Genomic DNA, 18,367 nt, shown 5'->3' with positions numbered 1-18,367 from the left:
ACAGACTTTTCCAGTTCCAATTCGAACACATAAAGAGCTCAGAAGTCATCCCTTCCATCCTCAATAAGAAAAAGGCGGAACAAACTGCAAATCTCAGATCCGTCGGACAGCTGAGGTCACAGGGCAAACCCCGAAAACTGGTGAGACCAGGAAAACAGAATCACATGCAGATTAGCCTTCCAGGGGAGCGGAAACCCCTGGAGCCCTAACCGGCAGGAACACTTCTGACGGTAACTGGTAGACGCCTGGGCGCTTGGTGTAGACTAAGCAGAGAGTTAAAAACTCCGAAGGACCCAGTCTTCAGATCCCTACGTGTTTGAGGATTTCATCTCCAGGACCCCACCAGGGGCTCGCGTCGAAGACTGGAGGGAAATCCCGCATGCTTCCAGCGGGCGCAGCAAACAAGTAACCATTGTGAGAAATCCATCCCGAGATGGTTGTCTGTTACCAAGGGCCTGCCCGCGAGGAAAACTGCTTTACCAGCTCAGGCTTATCTGATCTGGGCAAAGGGCAATTAGACAGCTTTAGCCTCTTCCAGCCTTCCGGTCTCACAGGGGGAGAGGGTGGGGGGAGCTAAGACAGGCTTCTGGAAGTCACCGTCGCTCAGCAGGGACTCAGGCCGGCTCAAAGAAAACAAAGCAAAACAAAACACAATTGAGATTTAATCACAAGGTTATAGAACGCTTCCCCTCGCCAAAACCGTACCAACGCATCAACAGGTATAATAACAGTAGATTACAATGTCGAAACCTGGAAGACAAATGCATCATTTAAGAAAGCCTTCTTAGGGGGGCGCCTGGCGGGCTCAGTCGGTAGGTAGAGCGTGTGACTCTTGATCTTGGCGTCGTGGGATTGAGCCCCACACTGGGTATAGAGATTAACTTAAAAGTCAAATCCTTACAAAAAGAAAGAAAGACTTCTTAGGGAAAACCAAAGACAACTAGAGAGAAAATAGCCAGGACCTAGAAAAAAAACTGGCTCCTACAGTTACAACGCACGGGAAAGACAGCCCTGCTCCTGGCCGGGTTCACATGGAACCTCACTCTGGAAGCCTGACAGCGCCCCTGGGTGGCCCAGTCGGTTAAGCGCCTGCTTTCGGCTCAGGTCATGATCTCAGCGTCCTGGGATCAAGTCCCGCATGGGGCTCCCTGCATGGGTCTCCCTGCTCAGCGGGAAGGCTGCTTCTCCCTCGGCTTCCCTCTGCCTGCTGCTCCCCCTGCTTGTGCACTCTCTCTCAAATAAATACGTTTTTTTAAAAAATCTTGAAAAAAAAAAAGAAATGAAAATAAATCAACGCCTGGTAACCTCAGTTTTTAGTACCAGATACATCACGGCCAGCTTTCAACACAAAATTACAGGATGTGTTAAAGACCAAAAAAAAAAAAAAAAATGTGCAAAGAGAGCATGGATCAGAAGAAGACTCAGATACAATCCAGATTTTGGAATTATCAGACATAAAATGTGAAATAACTGTGAGTAGGATGTTTCCCTAATGGAACTAGTGCACAACTTGCAGGAGCAGATGGGTAATAGCACGGAGACAGAGACCTAAGAATCCTAAGAAAGTGCTAGACACCAGAAACACTGCAACAAAGGTGAAGAATGCCTTTGATGGCTCGTTAGTAGACTAGACACAGCCAAGGAAAGAATCAGTGAGTTCAAAGAAAACATCCCAACCTGAAATGCAAAGAAAAAAAGAGAATGGGACAAAAAAAAAAAAAAAAAAGAAAAAGAAGAGAAGGAACAGAAGGTCAACGCCGTGAGACAGTTACAAAAGGTATAACATATGGGTCCTGGGAACACCAGAAGGAGAAGGAAGAGAGGAAGGAGCAGACGAAATGTTGGACGTAATGATGGCTGAGAATTTTCCAAAATTAATGACAGACCCTAAACCCCAGATCCAGGAAGCTCAGAGGACATCAGGCAGATCAGTGCCAAAAAAACAAAAACAAAAACAAAAAAGAAAGAAACAAAACAAACAACAACAAGGCATATTATATTCAAACTCCAGAAACCCAAAGACAAAAAGAAAAATCTTGAAGGATGCCGGAAATGAAAAGCACCTTACCAATAGAGGAACCAGGATGAGAATTACATCGGACTGCTTGTCAGAAACCATGCAAGCGACAAGAGAATGGAATGGAATAGTTACAGTGTTGAAAGAAAAGAGGGTCCCCCTAGAGTTCTGTAGATAGCGAAATTATGCTTTAGAAGCAAAAGAGAAATAAAGCTTTCAGGGTGCCTGGGTGGTTCATTTGGGGAGCGTCCGACTCTTGATTTCAGCTCAGGTCATGATCTCAGGGTCATGGGATTGAGCCCCAAATGAGGCTCTGAGGTCAGCGTGGGGTCTGCTTGAGATTCTCCTCCCTCTCCCTCTGCTCGTCCCCTGTTTGCTCATGCATGCTCTCTGCCTCTCTCTGAAATAAATAAAGGCAAGACAGGTCTACTGGCCACAAATCCTTTGTTTTTGTTAGTCTGAGAAAGCCTCGCAAGAAATGGTCACAGAAATTTTCAGAAAGAAGGGAAGTGATGCAAGTGGCCAATTTAAATCTGCATGAAGAAAGAACATCAGAGAAGGTGTTTTATCATCTTTTATGGGGTCAGTCGGGTGTGGCCACAAGAGGAGACAAAGGAGAGATCAGGGAAACAAAGTTTATGGCACTCCCAGTCCTAGAGACCAGAGGCACAGAGCACAGGGCAGGCAGCGCCCCTTGGGAAGCCCCCCCGCCCCGGGTGGTCAGGAGGGAGAAGAGTAGTGAGGGCATGCTTAGGCCATGGCCTTCATTGGGGGTTCCATGGGGGAGAATGAACAGCTTACAATTGGCTAGGTTGAATAATTGGCCGGGGTGGGGGGTGGCTTTGGGCTGCAGGGATGGCCTCTAGTTGCCTGCCACCTGGCCCTAGGATGATTAAAGCAGAGGGATATTTTCTTCTGGGGTGTATGGATCAGACGGGGTCGGGGGACCGAGGGGCTCTGAATCACAGTATTATAGGGTGACTTCACCGCCTGTGTTATTTGAAAGCTGATTTAGATCAGTTGTGAATATATGTTGCAAACTTTAGGGTAACCACCAAAGAAAACAAATGTTTAAAGCATAATTGATGTGCCAAGAGAAGATTGACAATGAAAGCATATGAAATGCTCACTTAAAACCAGAGAAGTCAGATAAAGAGGGGAAGATTTTAAATATATATAGTTATGTGTGTGTGTGTATTACACACAAAGAAATAGAAAGAAAATTAAAATGGCCCATAATCCTAGCTTCAGATAATTGATGTTGTAATCATACTTAAAAAAAACCAGATCAGAAAGTGTGAACTTTACAGACAGCAGCAGAATGGAATTCGACGCTCTCTCCCCAACAATCTTTCTTCCATTGTTAGTTTCTTGTGATTCTTTCTGGGATTTAAAAAAAAAAATGTATGCACATAAATAAACATTGCTTACCGGTGACCTCTCTTCTTGTTTATGGGTTTTCATTGCTGCAAATGCTGCCGCAAAGAACATTCTTCTTTATCTTTTCAGAGCCTTTTTCTTTTGAAATAAGTGTAGACTTAGAGAGAAGCTGCCAAAAAATGGTCCACTCCTCACGGAGCTTCCCCTCATGTTGACATCTTACGCGATCGTAGTCCAGTTACCAACATGAGGAAATTAACCTCATACAGGTGATAGCAGCCCACGGTTGCCCCATCAGTGCCCTATCTCTAGTAGGATCCAACCCAGGATCCCACGTGACATTCAGTCCTCGGGCCTCCTCGGCCTCCTCCGATCCAGGACAATGCCTCAGTCTTCGTCTTTCTTGACCCTGACACCTTGGCAGAGTTTTAGCCAGTGATTTCGTAGAACGTACCTCCAAGTGTGTTTATCCGGCGTGCTGTCCTGATCAAGGGGTGTATTTGGGGCAAGAATACCGTGGAGTGATATTGTGTCCCTTCTCAGGGCCTCCTATCAGAAAGTTCCTGATGTCTGGTGGTGGTAATTTTGCTCACTTGGCTCAGGAGGTGTCTACCATAGTGCAAGATACTATTTATCGTTTGCGATTAGTACGTGTCTTGTGGGAGATACTTTAATATGATGCAAATATGTATGGTTACACACACACACACACACACACACACACACACACACACACTGATGCCTCTGACGCCCTTCCAACACACAGAATTCATTCCCAGCGTTCTCGTCTGCTTTTTTCTCTTTCCTCCGACAGCGCGAAGCCTGGCCCCACCGTGCATGGCCGCACCTGCTCGATCCCAGTGTCTGCACGAAGCAGTCTCAGAGCGGCTGCCCCACACCGCTGTGAGAAGACAGATTGACTCACTGGAACACAACCTTCGCTCCCAGTTACTTGTCTTTCGCCTCACAGACGTTTTGTCCCTAGCCGGTCAAAATAACTGTTTCCCGATTTTGCTCCAGTTCGTTCCTTCCTTCCCCGTGGCTTTCAGGGTGGCGATGTTACTCATTTGTCCCACTGTCGTGTGCCTCTGTTACCGTTTGTACGATATTTGGGGCTCCCCCCACATCCCGGTCGCTTCTGAACGGCTTGTACAACATTTGGGGGCTCCCCCTACGTCCTGGTCGCTTCTGTCTAGCCAGTTTGTTTGGGGGACTGTGGAACGTTACCATGGCCCCAAGAGGCAGAGCTGTAAAAAGTCGATGCACCGAAACGTCACTCGTCCTTATCTCTCCCATCCTGTTTCCATTCCCCCCTTCTTTCCACCCTGCCCTCACCTACCGCCCTGCAGAATCCCAATCCCATTAGCGCTGGTTTAGCCTTCCTGGGTCTCTTTTGCTCAGATGAGTCGATGCATGTGTATTTTCTTATGCTCCTTGAAAAAAATACATTTATCTTGAAAACATTTGGCAAAAGTTTCTTTCAGGGAAATTCCAAGCGTGAGATTTCTGATGTGCGCTGCATTCGTTTCTTAAATTATGCAAATCTCTTCCACCCAGAAGAGTAGGTGCTCAGTACATCTCTGAGGAATGAATGAATTCCAGACTACTTGGTGATGTAATCTGGGGAAAGATCTCTTCGTGGCTCTGGACTTCAGCTGTCTAAACTTCATGAGCGAGGGACGGCTCTCCCAGCTCTGATGTTGGAGGACTCATGACAAAGGCAGCAAGCTAGATACGTGTTCGACCTCTTTGCTCACCTCTCACGATTCCTCCCACCTCTCCATTCCCACAAACAATAATAAACATACAGCAAGGACAATAATGGCCAGGACTTTTTTTTTTTTTTTAAGATTTTGTATATTTATTTGAGAGAGAGAGCATGGCAGGGGGGTGGGGGGCAGAAGGAGAAGCAGACTCCCCACTGAGTGGGGAGCCCGATGCGGGACTCGATCCCAGGACCCTGGGATCATGACCTGAGCGGAAGACAGACGCTTAACCGACTGAGCCCCCCAGGCGCCCCCTTGCCAGGACTATTCACCCATCGCTGGCCGTGCGCGTTACCTCATCTCATCCTCACAGAAACCACCTGTTGTGGAGACTTCTATCATTCCTACTTTACAGACGAAGAGGTGAGTCTGGGGGTTGGGTTGGTTGCCCAAGGCTGCGTGGCTCTCAGTTGTGGAGTAAGATTAGAGCTCCGATCTGCCCGACGTCTGAGTCCAATGGTTATGCGCTCGGCAGAACTTTCTCCCTGCTCCCCCGGCACGTTTCGGTGAGCCTCGTTGTTAATGGAGTGTTGACCACATCTCCTATGTCCAGCCTTTCCCATCTCTGCTGAATATAAACCGTGTTTCGTGCTCAAACCAGCCAAAGCCGGTCCCCCTCAGGACTTGAGCACCGCCCTGCGCTCGGTCACTTTCCACAAAGCGTCTGCATGATGTCAAGTTGCCCAAACTTACGCCAGCACGAAACTGTTTTCCTTGCGCCGTCTGCTAACATCCCAGTGTTAGTTCTTTGCACCACACCTTAGTATCGCCCTTGAGTTTTCAGGGGCAACGTGACCCAGACGGTCTTTCTTTTCAGGGATGATTACGTGTTCCTAGAAGGCTTGCAGCCTGGAAACCATCCATGGGCCAGAAGAGTGACTCTGGCAGTGGGGACATCAGACCCTGGAATTCTGTCACTGGACCAGGTGAAGGCATCAGGACCTGCCGGGCCCCCCTGCATGTCAAAGGCAGTCAGGGCTGCTTCCTTTGTTTCCTTGGCTGGTTCTGGTTCAAGAGGCAAAACGATGCTCCTTCCCCTTTAACACAGGGCAGGGGAGTTTGCTCTGGTTTGCCTGCAATCGGAAAATGTCCCCCGCACTGCATTATGGGAACCACTCCAAAGGCCCCAGAGATAAGGAGGCTAGGAGAACATCTCTTTTTGGTGAGAAGTGCTGCCCAGGGCTGCTACCTCCCACAATTCCAAGAGGCACTGCTCGGAGAATACCTGAAATACTACAAATGTTGCTTCTCTGGAGTCCATGCCCTCAGAGTCCCCTGAAATCGGTCACTGCAGTGATCTTAATGCTGCCTCTTTCCATTTCCTGAGCCAAAAATTAAGACTTCGTTCTGAGGAAAATAAGGCAAAGGGCAGATTTCAGGCAATATTATGCCTCCAAATTCTTGAAATTCCAACATTTCCCCAAATGTCTTAATATGAGCTATGACCCCCAAAACATTATTTTTAAAAATGAGAAAGAAATGTTCCCATCAGATATTTTCAGGAAATTCCAGGTTAAGTAAAATGTGGCAACTCCCTCTGCGATAGGACTTGTCAGAGCCTTTCATATACTGAAGACCCTGTAAATCTAAGGCAGAACTGAGCTGTGACTATTTCTCAAACTTGTTTCACTATGGTATTTCCTTTTTCCCTTTTTCCCTTTTTTTTTGGAAACCGATATTTAAGGAAAACACACTTTGGGAAACTCTGGCACCAAAGTGTGTGTTTTCCCCCCCAGAAAGCCAAACTTTCCCTAACCACGTGTAGAAAACATCTTTTTTTCCCCTCCTGTCCCTCCCAGCTTCAATCACGTTCCATCCCTGAGACTGCGGGGACCCTGGCGCAGCCCAGCCCACCAGCCTGTGGGCCCTGGAATGAACTGTGGTATTTGTTGAAGTCCTAGGATGTGTGGTTGCTCAGCCCTGGAATGCTGTTCTCGGCCTCCCCTTGCCCCCTCCCCGTCCCCTGCGCCCTCCCACATACTTTTGCTCCGGCTTTAGCATTAAGCAGAAGTACGTTCTCCTCTTCAATCTGCCACTGCCCCACTGTGTGAATCTGGATGAGTGATAAGAACCCTTTGTGGGTTAACTATGCCCGCATCCTAAGCTACAAGACCTATGCTAGATAAAGTATGTACCGAGCTTAGCTCAGTGCCCGGCACACAGTAGGTCTTCGTGCTCTCCCGTTGAGGGATCCCAGCTGTGCTACTTCCTGGCCATGTGAACTTGTACAATATACTTCTTGACCCCGAACTTCAGTTTTCTAGTTCCTAAAGTAAGAACAATCATGCATATTTCAGCAAGTCGTTAGGAAATTGAATAAGATAATGCATGAAAATGCTCTTTGGAAGCTGCGAAGCCCTATGTAGCTACAGTAACCATGGTAACGCCCATGAGTTAGTGAAATATAAAGCAGATGTACCAACCACCAGGAGCCCATCCTAAATCCCTGAGGAATTCTGTGTGCTTGGCAGGGAGTCTTACAGGACTGACAACCATTCATCCCACAGATATTTTGGGCTCCTAACTCCATGGTAGGTTCTAAGCTTAGGCTGGAGATACCTATCAAGAACTGGGAAGGGGCACGACATTTTGCCCGACTTGCTAACTAATTTGGATGCTGGCAGAAAGCAGAGGACTCTAGGGTCAGAGAAAGGACTTTATTACTCGTGGCACAAGCATCAGCATATTTGGACCAGTTCCTCTTTCCGCTAAGTCCCCTGGGGGTTGAGTTGCCCAGCTTCGAAAACAAACACATAGGGCACCCAGTTAAAGTTGAATTTCAGATAAACAATGAATGAGACTTTTTTTGTGTAAGGCTCAAATATTGCATGGGGCGTACTTATGTTAAAAAAGTACTCACTGATCATCTGAAATTCAAACTTAACTGGGTGTCCTATATTTTAATAGGCAATTCTGCTCAGGGATGGCCAAGATGGGTCCAGCTGGATGCCTCGCGTGGAGTGGGTTGTGATACAAGAGGTGATCCCTGAGCTTAGAGAAACCTAAACTTTTGTAATGGGCCCTGTGATTCAGAGAAAGGTCCATCTTCCAAGGCTGTTTTTTGTACAAACAGCCTTGGAAAAATCGTCTAGAACGAGGGGCAGTCAGGGGCTCAGCTTGCAACACTTGAAAGGCCCGTGGAGAGCTGTGTCCCCCAATATCCTAGCAAACAGGTGTGGGGAAGAGGAGAGGGCCATGATCTCTGTCCCCTGGAGTCTGTATCTAGAGGCCAAGTTCCATCCGTGTCCCTCCCCTAACTTCCCTCCCCCCTCCCACCCCTGACAGTCCACCCCCTTTGCAGGGGGAGAGCGGATTGTATGGCAAACCTGGTGCACTTCTGCCCAAATTAGGGATGGACGAGAATACATATACTCGCCCTTCCAGGTCATTCCGCACGTGTTTGTCTGGTGTCTACCATGCTCGGTCCAGGCACCAGGCCGGGCCCTGAAGCTGCAGCAGGGCAGGCCATTGACCTCGTCTTGCCCTCATGAAGCTTGCAGTCTGCTGGATTTGTAAAGGGGTCCCCGAGAAAAACGGCTGCTCCTTTCTGTAAGGAAAAGGCTCCAGTTGTGACGCCCCCTCCCCCCAGGTTCTCTGCCGGGAGTCCTCCGCTGCAGCCACACGATCTACCTGTCGCTCTCCATCTGCCCCGTGTCTCTGTTTCCCTGCCTTTGCTCCACCCTCAGCGGCCCGGCGGTGCCCTCCCCTCCACCCCTTTCCTCCTGCTCATACCCCGCTTTTCCTTGGAGAATTTCAGCTCACATCCTACCCCCTCCAAAACCCTTTCTCAGGACGGTGCTTCCTTTCTTCCCACTCCTGCTGCAGATTTCAGCCTCACTCTGAGCACCACTGACCACCAGCTTCATATCCCAAGTATGGGAACAGAGCACCCGGAGCCTGGACACTGGGATCAGACTACCTGGGCTTCAGGCCAGGCTTGGTCACTTTAAAGGTGAGCAACGCTGGGAAAACCACTCTGCCTCTCTGGGCTCTGGCTGTCTCATCTGTCAAGAGGGGTCATAGAGAGGACCGAATGAGACAATTCAGGGAAAGGGCCTGACACAGAGCAAAGGCTCGCTCTGTAAGTCACAGTGACAGTGAGGATGAGTGTGACAGGTTGCATTCGTGTCCTCTTTCTGCTGATTCCGCACAAGAGCCCTACTGAGCAAGTGTCATAATCCCCAATTTACAGATGCGGAACTGAGACTCCGAGATGCCAAGTGATTTGCCCAAGCCATGCTAGTAAGTAAAGGAGCTCGGCCTCCAACCTTGGCTGGTCTGTGTTCTTCCAACGACAGAAATGGGGCCTGGGAGCCAGGTGCCCCAGGAATGCCGGCTGCGCCTTCTGGAAGGCCAGGAACCGTGAACCCAAGAGGTGCCGATTTTCCATCCCAGGCTTCTCTGTACAGAATCGGGGTTTTGCCCCCCCACATCTTTTCATGCTGTTCCTCATCTCCAGCTCGGGGAGAAATGGGTTTATCTGCAAGCAGGTGGACTTGGGGACATTTGAGCCTCAGGTTGCCTCGGCGATGTTATTTGCACACATAACCCCCTCTCTCCCATCCCAAGATATTCCCTTTATAAGTCATTTGAGCCTTCACAGAACAGGGAAGCTCATTTCCTTCCACTGTCGTTCTGCCTCCCCAGGTCCTGCCGCCTACTCTGCGGCCTTGCCCCAGAGCCCAGAACACTTGTTTACGGGCCCAGGCCTGTCCTGAGCTCCTGCTTGCCTGGGTTGCTTTGCTCACAGTCAGGTCCGTGAGGTTCCTGAGATGCCAGGAGATGCCGAGAGCCTCAGCTTGGAGCAGCACTGGGCCGGGGAAAGTCTGCTTGGCTCGGGCTGGTGGACCCAGGTGTCACCAGGGACCAGTGGCCCTCTCTTCTGCGAAGTTCTGATGACACATAGGGACTCTTCCACTTCTGGTAGCAAATCGTATCCCATCTCTGTTCTTCGAGGTCAGTTAAAACCAGCTGCACACCCTCTCGCCCCCCACAGACAGGAAGTCTGGATCATTCTCTTGGATAGGCAGCCGATGTCTTGCCCCCACTGCCCATGCAGCGCTGGTCACTGCGGCTGGGGTGTTAGTCCTCCACTTGTGTCTGCTGTGGCTGACTCATGTGGCCCAGTTTCTGGCTCCAGCCATCGTGGCCCTTCCAAAAGAGGGTGCCCTTCATCCCCACCGTGTCAAGCTCAGCCACCAAGGTACCTCAAAGCCTCAGTGTCCACAGCGCACAAGGCCTTGAGGGGTAGCGAGGGGACCCTCAGGAGCCTTCCCAGAGGCAGGGTGCTATCCATTTCACCTTCTAGAAACATTGAGGGCGGGTTCTGTCCCTTTCTCTTTCTTGGGGCCTCGGGACTTCTCAGTGAGACCAGGAACCTAGAAATGCACAAGGCTTGTCTACTGTCCTTGGTGGGGAAGGTGCTCAGGCCTCCCGGAGGGTCAGAACATCTTTCATTCCTTGCTGACCCAGGCAATCTGTGCCCCCCGCATCACACACCAGCTCATCAGCCCCTCAGTGAAGGAGACGTTTTCCCCTAGCATCGAGAAAACAGGAGTCAAGGTAAGCGCTCTCCAGACTGGCTCCTCATGCTAATGACATTGTCCACAGCCCATGGCCCAAACCTCCAACACACCCCTGAGAAGTGGGGTCCATTCTAGGCATAGACCAGCTCTGCCGATGACCACTCTCATAATCAGAATGGCGGTCACTTGCGGAGTGCATGCAAAACATGTCACGTACGGAACCCCCCTATCAGTTGACATCCGTCCTGGAGATCTGCTGGAGCGTGTCCAACACCTTCCACCCTGACTCTCCACCCCGATTCCACAGTCCCTGGAGGTCTAAAACCTGCTGCAAGTGTATTGTGTTGTGTAGGCTACGTTTCTCTAACAATTAGACCCAGAATGTAATGACCTCACACAACAGAAGTTTATTTTCCTCCCGCGATAAGATCTAGGAGGGTTCAGACTGGGGGGTGGGGATCCGCCATTGTCGACACATGGCTCCCGAGGCCCTCCCACAGGCAGGAAGGAGAAGCAGGGAGGGACCGGTGTGGGAGGCTTTCTGGGCCAGGCCTGGAAGTGGCACTCATCACTTCCACACGCGTTCCTCTGGCTCCAGCTCCCCGGTTTGGCCACACCTAACTGCAAGGGAGGCTGGGGATGGAGCGAGCTGTGAGCCCAGGAAGTGGGGGATGGCTCCCCATGGATCCCCGGTGGTCTCTGCCAAACCAAGCTTTCTCGGAGCCTTAGCTTTGTCCTCCTGATGTGTGGTCTGGTTCTCATTGCCTTGACTCAGACAGGAAACTGAGCGCTCCGTGATTTACACAGGCACGCACACACACACACCCTGTTTGCTTCGGGCACTTGTGGGACTGGCAGACGTTCCGATGATTGGGGATGCAGAAGGGATGCGCGGCGGTACGACTTCTGGGGAAGAGCAGCCTCGCTGTCCTGCCTGGGAGTCTAGCGGCTCGCCCCTCCCCGGTGCTGGCTCTCCCACCCGCCCCTTCCTTTCCCCTATCCCACCCCATCTCTTTATTGTTTCTTTTTAAAATTTTGTATTTTTAAGTCTAGTACGATTAACATACGGTGTTACATTACTTCCCAGCGTCCAACACAGGGATTTAACGCTTCTGTACATGATCCCGTGCTCATCATGGCAAGTGTACTACTTGATCCCCAGCACCGGGGTCCCCCATCCGCCCGCCCACCTCCCCGCTGCCAGCCACCTGCCTGTTGTCTGTAGTTAAGAGTCGGTTTTTTATTTGTCTCTTTTCTCCTTTGTGTCACTTGTTTTGTTTCTTACATTCCACGTGCGAGTGAAATCATATGGTATTTGTCTTTCTCTGACTGACTTATTTCACTTAACATAATACCTTCTAGATCCATCCATGTTGTTGGAAATGGCAAGATTTCGTTCTTTATGATGGCCGAGTAATATTCCATTATATGTATTATATTATATGTGTGTGTGTGTGTGTGTACACACACACACACACACACACACACACACATATATCCCCCATCTTCTTCATTCATCAATTGATGGACCCTTGGGTTGCTTCCATATCTTGGCTATTAATTATAAATAATGCTACAAGAAACATAGGGGTGCATGTATCTTTTCGAATTAGTGTTTTTGGTTCCTTTGGGTAAATACCCAGAAGTGGAATTACTGGATCATAAGGTAATTCTATTTTTAATTCTTGAGGAACCTCCATACTTTTTTCCATAGCTCCTGCCTCCATTTCTTATTTCTAACAGTTCCTAGCTGTTAAGATAAGAGGTGCCCGCTGTTAGGACAACTCGCTTTGTTTATTTTCGTAGTAACTCCAGGACTAGCCATTGCTACCTCACTTTACACAGGAGAAAACCAAGCACTAAAGAGAAGGAAAAGCTTGCCTAACTGAACAGCTGGTCATTCATAGAGTCTCGGCTCTAGAACACGAGGCCGTGGACTGGAGAAGGGCACTGATGTTTCTCAGCTGGTCTGCACGGTTCTGGGGCTGTGCGTGTCTTATCGGACCTGGAAGTTCTGCCCATTTTTCAGAAAAAGAAAATAAGCATCAGAGATAGAGAAGCAACTTGGCTGAAATTAGCAGCACACCAAGCCATCGACCCCTGTCCAGGTAGTCTCCGCACTTCGGGGGCAGAAGCCTGGAAACCTGAGTCTTAGCTCCAGCTCTGCTCCTGGTGACTCTGTGACCTTGGCTAAGTCCCTTCCCAGGGCTGAACAACGGGGCTGGATTGAGTAGTTCTTCCCAATGCTGCTGACTGGGAGGCTGGAATCCCATCTTCGCTGAGTCTGCTGATGTGTCTTTGGCCACCTCTGGAGGGGGCTGGACCCAGGGAACCCCCCCCGCCCCCCCCCAGCCCTTGCAGGCCTCATGAATCTATCATCTGGACTCCCTGTCCACAGGCTCCTGGTGGATTTTGCAGGAGGGGAGATGTATTTCCTGCTACCCCTTACCCACATCTCCCCCACCCGTAGTCTATGTGCAGCCAGCACAATTACAATGAAACTACAAAGCAATTTGAAAATGCTTTCCAAAGAACCTAGAGGGCTGAGTTTCAGAGAAAGGAAAACATTGGATAACAAAGCTAATCCCAAAACGCCCTTCTTGTTCTGATCTTGGGGGGTGACTCAAGTTCAAGGCTTCAGGGTGGCCCCTCCCCGGGTTCCCGGTGAGCAGCCCGAGCACTTTCTTGTTGGGGTGACCAACTCATCCTCATTTGCCTGGGACTACCCCAGCTTTAAAGGGAAAACCCAGCATTCCAGGAACCCACCTTGGTTCCAGGCAAACTGGGACGTTTGGTCACCGTGCTCTCACCATCCTTTTAACATTTTCTACCTTTATAGTTGCTTGGGGATTAAGAATTTTGGCCCTGGAGTCTGACAGCTGAGTCCTGCCTCTGCCCCTTATGGTCTGTGCAGCCCCGAGCAGGCAATCTCTCCTCCTGGCCTCGGCCGTAACGGGGAGACAATAAATACGTTTGGCCTCAGAGGACTGGTGTGAAGATAGACGGCGATATGCTTAGTATCATCTAGTCCCTTGGGTCACAGGGATGCCACACATCCAGCCTCCCGTGTGAGGACCTCTCTCTGAAATGGGCCGTGTTAAGCTTCTGCAGGTGGTTGGTCCTGACAGGCCCCAGGGGCAGAGGGAGGGGCTGCTGGAGGCTGCCCAGGGATGATAGGAGACCCTCGTGGGATGGAGAGCCATTTCTCTGGAGCCTCGATGGGTGAGTAGGAGTTATTCATGAGGAGAATGGGGAAGAATATTCTAGGCCAAGGAAACAGACTGGGGAAGTATGTGTCTGGTCAAATTTAGCTGAGCTGGAACCACGTTTTCTGGAATTTCCTCTGGGTTGGGGTCGGCCATGAGAGAAATCTGCACGGGGTTTGGAAAGGGGAAATGAACACAGGCCGTCCGCAGAAGCACTTGTAGCTCGTCCATATTGGCAGAGATGTGCTGGCTCTGCGTCTGTGTGTGTGTGTGTGTGTGTGTGTGTGTGTGTGTGTGTGTGTGTGGTGGGGGGAGGGAGGGATGTGGCAGCAGCTCACACCTGCTCCAGCTCCTGCTGGATCTTCTCCTTCTGTGTCTTCCTCTCTTGCACCAATTTTGTAAACAAAGTCTCCAGCTTCTCCTGTTGGAAGCTAGAGGCTTGGACACAAGGAGAGACCCGTGTGGGTTCTAGTTTGTTCTCGTCGGGCTCTCCCCAACTTCTGACCATTTCCCTTCTCTATTGCCTGCGCTGCTGGTCTCGGACCTGGCCCCGGATGCAGAGGCTGCATGGGGCCTGTGGCTGTTACGCTCCCATGATTGCATAAAGTCGACTTCCTGTGATACATCCCGTTCTCTGTCACTCCGAGTGGTTCTGCTTCTCCAAATGAACCCCAGCTCACGCCCTGTGTGACTGGGGGTGTGTGATGGGAAGTGAGGATAGAGAGGTGGGCTCGGCCCCCTGGACCTAAAAGTCATGAATGTCTGGCCAACAGTTTACAATTTATCCTGCTGTTAATGAGGGGCCATGGAAGGTTTTTGAGCAGGGAAGTGACAATGGCCAGATCCCAGATGTTTTTTTCCCTCCCCAACATTCTTGAGTCCTGTGACTGTGTGTTTATTATGAGCCAAGCCCCAGGCTGGGTCCTGGGAGAGATGCAGAGGGTCAAACGTGGATCCCACCCTCCAGGGCTCATAGACACATACGAGTGAAGTCTCTCGCATCGAGCAGGGATTCTGAAGCAGTGTGTGGTCAGAACCACAAAAGGAGAGCATTTCTTCAGCTGGAATAGGACTTTCTCAACCCGAATTTCTTCTGTATTTCCCCCAACCAGGGCCTAGTGAGTTTGTAGCCCTTACTTCTTGGATTGAGTACTTTCAAGTCAATGCTACTCCCTCCTTATCAGAAGGAGAGAGAACACTCTTAGGGGCTTATACTAAGCAAAGAGAAGTTTCAAGAACTGTCTTTTCTCCTCTTGTCCTCACTTACCCAAAAGCATGGGTACATCTGATTATCAGCAGGGGCTAGGACATGGGGACCATCATCCCTGAGTCCCAGGGGTCCTAGCTGGTCAGATTTGAGACCCTGACACCTTTGCACACATGCTCCGTTAGGTGATTCCCTCCGTCCAGCCTTGGGCTACCTGTACCCACTGATTGATGCCAGGAGGAGACCTGTGGCCACAGTCAAGGCTCTGACCTAAGCAGGTGTGTGTGGCAGAGTGGGGTGGAGGAGGGAGGGAGGGAGCAGCTGGCAAGGCACTCGAGCGTTTCTTCCAGACGGCAAGGGAGTTGGCGTGGCTTAGCTGACTCTGCCACAAGGCTGGGAAGAGGGACACAGGGATTAGTAGCTGCTGTTGGAACCTGCCCTCATCCTGGTGGTCCTTGTGGGAACCACAGGAGCTACCTCCCTGGGCGCTAACGCAGCCGCTGTGGGGCTCCTAGACGGTGTGCAGCCCAGCGCGGAGTTAGGCTTCTCCCCACAGTCAGACGACAAGCGGTGGCAGCACTGTGAGGTCTGCCCGTGTCCGTGGCAGTGTTACAGCTGAACCTCGATGGCAGAGCCTCAGAGAGGCAACGGGACAGCTATGTCACCACGTCTCCTGCTCAGTGAGCAGCAACGATGCCATCAGCATTTCTCACTTTCTAACTGCGAGATCATTGACCATGGCGGTGACAGGCCGTGGCCGCCAGGACTGACTCATGAGGGATTGTCTCACGCTCCTTGGGACGGGGATTCCTGTGGGAGCAGGTGGAAGGCTTCCAGCTCACAGCGTTGAGGATTAACTGTTAGCCGGACATGATCCATTTCTATAGTTGGCAAGACCAGAGAACATTGGTTCACACGAAAATAAGATGGGAGCTGGTGCAAGACGCAGTTGGGTGTGTGTAGAACCGGAAAGCCGGTCTTGTGGGAGGGGGAGGGCATGGGATTTGGTGGAGCCTGGCGGGAGAGTGGGGGGAGTGCGGTATGTGGTGCTGCGGGTTGGAGAGAACTATTACTCTCTTTGGGATGGCTGTCCTGGCGTAGAAGCCGCAGGCATCCTATAGCATCGGGGCGGTGGGGAGGAAGCAGGACCAATGCGGGAAAGTCATAGGGACGGAGATTCTCCTTCAACCCAAGAAAGCACTTTCTAGAGCCAGAGCCCTTCAGGAGATAGTGAGCACCTAGCCTCCTAAGATTCCAGCAGAGGCGGAATGACTTAACGGTGGGGACCCTGAGGACCGGTGGGCTCCAGGCTCTGAGTCTCATGAACCAATAAAATTAAAATTTAAAAACAATTCTGGGTATCAACGTAAGTTTAACACCAAACAAGGAAGGGAGAACATACAGCCCTTCCCAAGAGAGGATTTATCGATCACATTCCAAGAAGAAGAAGAAGAAGAAGAAGAAGAAGAAGAAGAAGAAGAAGAAGAAAACAAACCCAGAAGAAGAGACCACAGTGTGGTCTGGCATTTCTGCTTCCACAATGGGCTATGAGAAAGCAGTGAATATGACGGAGTCGCACCTGGAAGCACCATGTGGATGAACCGGAGAAACATCGTATCAGGGGAAAGAGACAAATCACAGAAGGCGGATACCACCGCACCGTGTGTCTAAAAAGTTCAAAATCAAGCACAACCCAAAAATATATTTTAAATATATATATTTAGGGACAGATATATCTGTGGTAAAACTATTTTTGAAAAGTGAGGGGATCGGAAATACAGCTTTAGGTAGTGGTTACAGCTGCGAGGAGGCCGGGGGCAGGCTGGGGGAACCCCCAGGTGGCTTTGACAGCACTGGTCACTTCTGGGGTCCAGCCCAGGTGGTTCGAGTGCAGGTGTTTGTCTAATGACTTCATAACATGACATGTATTTTTGTCTGTAAAAAATATGCTATACAAATTCCAAAAAAAGGACATATGCAGAATTATACCCAAAACAATACATCTATTTTTTTAAAAATGTTTTTGTAATTTCACGGTTATATCATTGTTTTCTAACCAGAATCCTTTCCATTTGGGCACCTAAATCTACGGTAACACAGAAGTGGAGCTCATATGGCCAACTTGTTCCAGAATTTCCCGTCGTTTTTTTTTTTAAAGATTTTATTTATTGGGGCGCCTGGGTGGTGCAGTCATTAAGCGTCTGCCTTCGAGAGAGACAGCCAGTGAGAGAGGGAACACAAGCAGGGGGAGTGGGAGAGGAAGAAGCAGGCTCATAGCGGAGGAGCCTGATGCGGGGCTTGATCCCAGAACGCCGGGATCACGCCCTGAGCCGAAGACAGACGCTTAATGACTGCACCACTCAGGTGCCCCTCCCATCCTTTTCACCAATCCGGTGTCATAGGTGTTTGAATGTCATTCTGTCACTTGTGCAAATGGGAGGGGTAGGAGGGAAGCCGGTGGTGTGGAGGGTGGCAAGGGGAGGGAGCACTGTAAGCAGTCTTCGGGAAGGTGAGAGTCCCCTGTGGTGCTGCTCTTAGACCAGAGCCAGGTTCCCAGGGACACTTTGGTCGTCCTCCAGCCGTGTGCCCTCTCTGCACGGTGAGGAGTCCTGGGTCCAAAGGGACGTCCCTTCTCAGAGCTTGCCTTGTCCTCTTCTTGGATCCACACCCTGGAACCCGGGATGCTCTGCTGGGTGGTGCTGAGCCTGCCTCGTGAGGACAGAGCGCACTGCCCCGTGAGCCTGGGATGTGCGCACGGGGAGAGCGCGGACCAGGGTAGCCGAGCTGAGGGTCCACCTGCAGGGGTCAAGGCCCCTGTCGGGGTCCACATTCGATTCCAGAACAACTGTGCTTTCCATGTGAGGGATGCTTTCTCAGGCTCACTTCTTACTGGGAGGGAAACCAGTTGCCCCGTTGTGAGCTGCTCTGTGGACAGGCCCATGAGGCAAAGGAGCTCAGGAAGACGTCCAGCCGGCAGCAGGGAGGAACGAAGGCGCTCAGTCCACAGCTCATGAGAAACTGCATCCTGAGTGAGCTTGGAAATAGGTCCCTCCACCCCGGGAGGGTTCAGCGGAAAGGACAGCTTGCGGCCAGCCTCAGGAGATGTCTGAGCCAGAGGCAGCCCACCTAAGCTGCGCCCAGCTCTCTGACCCCAGGAACTGGGAGGTAATTAATGTTTGCTGTGTCAAGCCGCTGAAGGCTGGTACGGTGTGTTAAGCAACGATGGATAACTAATCCAGTGGCTTTCCCTCCTCCCTCAGCAGCCC

General features: G+C 50.6%; 1 long non-coding RNA gene across 1 annotated transcript; it reads left to right on the top strand.

Moving 5' to 3' along the window:
• Positions 1 to 5,043: 5,043 nt before the first annotated feature.
• Positions 5,044 to 12,089, top strand: LOC130544050 (uncharacterized). Its single transcript, XR_008959978.1, has 4 exons — positions 5,044 to 5,526; positions 5,981 to 6,089; positions 8,989 to 9,115; positions 9,356 to 12,089. It is a non-coding gene; the product is annotated as an uncharacterized LOC130544050 (long non-coding RNA).
• The last annotated feature ends 6,278 nt before the right edge of the window (positions 12,090 to 18,367 follow it).

Source organism: Ursus arctos, unplaced genomic scaffold (genome assembly GCF_023065955.2).
Source record: "Ursus arctos isolate Adak ecotype North America unplaced genomic scaffold, UrsArc2.0 scaffold_18, whole genome shotgun sequence".
Taxonomy (NCBI): Eukaryota; Metazoa; Chordata; class Mammalia; order Carnivora; family Ursidae; genus Ursus; species Ursus arctos.
Note: the sequence above shows the minus strand (reverse complement) of the source record. Positions and strands in the feature narration are given on the sequence as shown.